The sequence below is a fragment of the Peromyscus californicus genome, unplaced genomic scaffold (assembly GCF_007827085.1).
Source record: "Peromyscus californicus insignis strain IS unplaced genomic scaffold, ASM782708v3 Scaffold_8__1_contigs__length_139910024, whole genome shotgun sequence".
Lineage (NCBI taxonomy): Eukaryota > Metazoa > Chordata > Mammalia > Rodentia > Cricetidae > Peromyscus > Peromyscus californicus.
Genome location: NW_026294606.1, coordinates 41,875,770 through 41,881,035, shown reverse-complemented (window position 1 = coordinate 41,881,035; position 5,266 = coordinate 41,875,770). Strand labels below are relative to the sequence as shown.

At 43.8% G+C, this 5,266-nt stretch overlaps 1 non-coding gene across 1 annotated transcript; it reads left to right on the top strand.

Annotated features, from left to right (window-relative positions):
- The first annotated feature begins 4,504 nt into the window (after positions 1-4,504).
- Trnal-caa (transfer RNA leucine (anticodon CAA)) lies at positions 4,505-4,609 on the top strand. The gene is made up of 2 exons: positions 4,505-4,542; positions 4,564-4,609. It is a non-coding gene; the product is annotated as a tRNA-Leu (tRNA).
- Positions 4,610-5,266: the final 657 nt, after the last annotated feature.

Genomic DNA, 5,266 nt, shown 5'->3' with positions numbered 1-5,266 from the left:
ATAAGCTGCTTTATAAAGGTCGAAGGTCTCAGGCCGGGTCAGTGCTGAGTCCTTGCTTACCTGTGCAAGAACTTGGGTTCAGCCCCCATAATTCATTCTGTGACAGAGAAGAGAATTAAGGCTTTGGGGTTTTGTTGTTTTGGTTGGTTTGGTTTTCTGAGACAAAGTCTCACTATATATAACCTGTGTAGCCCAAATCGAGAGTGAATTCCTGGTCCTCCTGCCACAGCCTTAAGGAAGGACAAGTGTGTCCCAGCTCTTTTTGTTTTAACTGGTGCAGTCACCTGTCAGCTTGCTTTTTTTTTTTTTTTTTTTTTGTCCCCACCACTTCCTCCAGTAATCTGCCAGACTTTTCAAATCCCCTCTTGTAAAATGCTTTCATGAAAATGTAAGACTGGGGGCTGGAGAGATGGCTCAATGGTTAGGACCACTTGCTGCACCCATATCAGCTTAGAGATACCTGTAACTCGAGCCCTCTCCTGGCCTCCATGAGCACTCATACATGCATGGCATACACTCAACATAGATACATACACAGAAACAGAAGAATAAATATTAAAAAAAATTAATGTAGGATTGATGGAGATGGGGATGGGAGAGGAAAGTATGGGAATAGGTTAAACCAAACTAAGGATTTATGAAAAACCTTATGGAGGATTGCTACTTTATAAGCTAATTAAAACATGATTTTTAGCCAGGTGGTGGCTCACACCTTTAAACCCAGTACTTGGGAGGCAGAAGCAGGCAGATCTCTAAGTTGGAGGCCAGTCTGGTCTACAGATTGAGTTCCAGGACAGCCAGGACTGTTACGCAGAGAGAAATCCCATCTCGTAAAACCAAAACCAAAAAAACCCCCCAAAAAACAAAATCATGATTTTAAAGAAAGTTTGGACACAGTACCCTGTGTGAGTGTAAAATGCTTTCTCCAAAAGACTTGTAATTAAGTGACAATTTCAATGCCAGGTGTGGGATAACTTCCTAATCACGTGTTTGTTTGGGGGACTCCGTAGACCACCCCCAAGCAGCACGGACCATTGCTATCACTCAAGCCCCTATAATTAGATAGCAAGAAACTGTTGCTGAAGACACATGAGACTTTGGTTGCGGAACAGAAAGAAATCAAGCCTCGACCCAATAGTATGTTCCAGGTTAGCCGAGGAAGACCCTGGCTCAAAATAAGATGAGAGACAACAATGCTTTGTCTGGCTTTTTTGTGTGTTTTCACAGTATTTCTGTCTGTGTAAGTGTGTGTATGTGTTTCTTGTGCTTTTTCTTTTGTTTTTATGTTTTGTACTCTGCTGGTTTGTTTAATTTCTTTCTTTTTTTTTTTTTTTTTTTTTTTTTTTTTAATTTGCTTTGTAGACCAGGCTGGCCTGGAATTCACAGAGATCTGTCCTCCTCTGCCTTCCAAGCGCTGGGACTAAAGGCATGGGCCACCACCACCTTTGGGTGCCTGATAGTTTTCTGATGAGATAGCAAGAAAGGCTGGGTGGGGAGGTGGGGAGGATTTGGGTGAAGGAAAACTGTAATCAGGATATATTGTTAAAAAGATCTATTTTCAATTTTAAAAAATGAGAGAGGAGAGAAGGGAAGACGGGGAGGGGGGACGGGGATAGAAAGGAAGTACGGGAGAAAGGAAAAGAAAAGACTAACAAAATCCTTGTCGATCATACAGCTCCTAGTTCCACCAGATGGAAGGATGCCAACAGTCCAAAGGGACTTGATGAAATTCTTGTTAATAAGAGTTCAGGATTTCTACTTGGGCTCTTGACAAGAAGAAACTGTATCACAGGGCTTCCTTCTCATGAAGCGAGTCTTACAAATTAGTGAGGAAAGATGAACTTTCAATAAAAATGTAGTAAGGAGCTGGGGAGGTGGATCAGTGGTTAGTTAAGAGCACCTGGAGCTCTTCAGAGGTCCTGGGGTTGGATTCCAAGTCCTCATATGGTGCCTCACAGCTGTCTGTAACTCCGGTTCTAGATCTGACCTATTATGGCCTCCAGCAGCAACACATACACGTAGGAAAAACATCTTACGCACATGAATGAATAAAATTTTTAAAAATAAGCCCGGGCGGCGGTGACGCATGCCTTTAATCCCAGCACTCAGGAGACAGAGGCAGGCGGAGCTCTGTGAGTTTGAGGGCAGCCTGGTCTACAGAGCGAGATCCAGGACAGCCAGGGAGGGCTACACAGAGAAACCCTGTCTCAAGAAACAAACAAAAAAAGCCAAGATTTTTAAAAATAAAAGCTTAGAAATCAATTTACTGAGGAAGTATAAAAATCCTTCCAATTCTAAAGTCTAAACCTTATAAATCTATTTTTAAAAATCCAGTTTCATCTCTTAAAATGTTTTGATTTCTCTTTATTGTATGACTTCTTTTAAGTTTCTTGTTTAATACTAGCATCCTCTCTTGGTCAAGTTTAGACTATCTAAATTATATTTTTGGTCAGGCAGTTGGTCAGTATTAACTAAAAGTCAATAAACTTTAATCTGGTGATTTCCCTGCTAAAAATACAAAGAAATAATGAGTGGTTGAAAACTATCTCAGTTACTCACCCCCACCCCCACACCCCCCCACCCCCCACTCCCCCGCAAGACAGAGTTTCTCTATATAGCTTTGGTACCTGTCCTGGAACTCGCTCTGTAGACCAGGCTGGCCTCAAACTCACAGAGATCCCCCTGTCTCTGCCTCAGGAGTGCTGGGATTAAAAGTTACTTTTCTAATGCTGTGACAAAGCACCATAGCCTGGGCAATTAATAAAAAAAAAAAATTATTGAAGCTTATGGTTCTAGAGAGAGTCCATGATCATCGTGACCAGGAGCATGGGAGCAGGCAGGCACTACAGCAGTAGCTAAGAGTTTTCATCATCAACTGTGATTGGGAGGGAGGGAGGAAGGGAGAGAGAGACAGAGAGGGAGAGGGGAGAGGGGAGAGGGAGGGGGGGGGGCCTGGAAATGGCACAAGCCTGTGAAACTTCCAACTCTCTTCCAACAGTAACACACCTCTTCCAACAAGGCCACGTCCGTAATCCTTCCAAACATCTCAAGCATCTGAGCCTATAGGCGGCGTTCTCATTCAAAGCGCCACAAAAGATTCACGCAAAGATGATGATGATGTGCACGTGTGTTCTTTTGTTTTTAACTTTATTAAAACATTTTTTATGTGTATGAGTGTTTTACATGTGTGTACGTGCAATACCTTTATGCCTGGAGCCCATGGAGTTCAGAAGACAGATCTCACATCATGGAATACCTTCAGCTACTAAAATTTGTGCAAAAGAGTATTTGACAACTTAGAACAGTGGTTCTCAATCTTCCTAATGCTGTGATCCTTTAACACAGTTCCTCATGTTGTGGAGACCCCCAACCATAAAATTGTTTTCGTTGCTACTTCACAACTGTAATTTTGCTACTGTTATGAATTGTAAATATTTTTGGAGATAGAAAGGTTTGCCCAAGGGGTTGAGAACCACTGGCTTAGAATGTATCTGTGCTTGTATTGTTACTTTGAAAAGCAAATGAGTAAAGTGAGTCCTACACACGGCCGTTTAGGGGTTTTGCTTGTTTTTGTAAGAATTAGTGTAATTATGGCAAAAGTTAGTAGCAGTTATAGCTGAGAGATGAGATTGTGGGCAACTTTCAGCTTTGACTTATTTCCATTTTCTACAATTCATCTGGACTTTGCAATTAGGAAATAATTATAATGATTAATTATAATCATTAATTATAACGATGCCTTGTTGGGTTTCGTTTCCTATATAACTTCCTTCCCAAAGAGCAATGGCTTTTGAAAAAAAAAAAAAAAATACAACAGACCCCGTATATTGGATGGAGGTTCCTTGTTCACTGAACTCTTGGATTTTTTTTCTTCTTATTGTTAGAAATAGATTGTGAAAGCAAGAGTCTGGACATCTAAAATAAGGCATGCTGACCCCAAATTATTCCCTTCGTGCAGAGAAAAAGATTTAATCTTTGAAGAAGGTTTAAAAAAAAAAAAAAGTCGTCTTTGTACTAATAAAAACAAACACAAAATTCTATCAAAGTTAATTAAAATTTGAGTTCCGTGTTCCTCCTCCCCGAACTTAGCCCCAAATACACCAGTTAAAGCACCAGGGTTCAAATGCTGAACGTTCAGGGCTGCGCCCAGAGTGGCACTGGGCCACCAGACGCCCTTCGGGACAGTGTCCCGGCCTCTGGGGTGCAGTTCTGAAGCACCAGAGCCTCAGGGACTGCGGCTGCGGACCCTCTTTTCCTTCCTTCTTCCCTTCCTTAAAATCTTGGCGGATGAGACGGATGGAGGACACAGACGCTTTGTCTTCGAAACAGTTACATCCAGTTTTATACATGGACTTTTCCCTTCTTTTTCGTCGGCAAAAAAACGTTTTTCCGTTTGCAGCCTACAGGTGGCCATCTTGTGTCACGGTTAACCAACGAATCCCAGTGTTGCTACGTCAATGTGTATTTTCTATATCAGGAAAAAATCTCCAACTTGCTCTCGTGTGTCAGGATGGCCGAGTGGTCTAAGGCGCCAGACTCAAGCTCAGCTTCCCTGGTTGGGGGTTCTGGTCTCCGTATGGAGGCGTGGGTTCGAATCCCACTTCTGACACAGGATTCTTTTTCTACCTCACTCAGTTTCGGGAGACATGTGCCGCTCTGAGCACATTCTTGACAAATTTCGAACCACACATTTTTAAAAATTGACTTTGAAAACTCTCTAATGGGTCAGCCGACATTGACGATAGTAGCGGAAGCACGGCTGTGGTTTTGAGGACGCGAGATTGGCTCTGCCGTGCTGCCTGCCTGAACCGGCGACCGCGGACAGCGAGGAAAACTGGGCGGCGGGTCCCGGGGTCGGGCCACCGGACCTCCCCGACACCGCAGCGTTTGGCCCCGCACCTTGTCCGCGGCGGGTGTCCCAACGCCGGAGCCCTGCAGGCTCCACAGCGCCCCCTGTGCGGGTCGCCGGGTAAATAAATCGTCGTTGCAGCGCCGGAGCCCAAACTGCACCCTCCCTCCCGGCGCCACAACCCGGGCGGGCAGCGGTTCACGCGGGGCTTCTCTCCGGGCACCGGTGTAATCAACTACTTGGTGAGTTTCGTCGTTGTTTTTAACAAACGCAAGGCCAACAATGCATATTGTTCTCTGATATATTCTCACTCAGTATTTGTTGGGTTGTAAGTGGAACACCTGAACAATATCACGAAGGAGATATTGTAAATCAGTAGGATGAATGCCGTCTACTTTGTGGCTGTTACAGACGTTC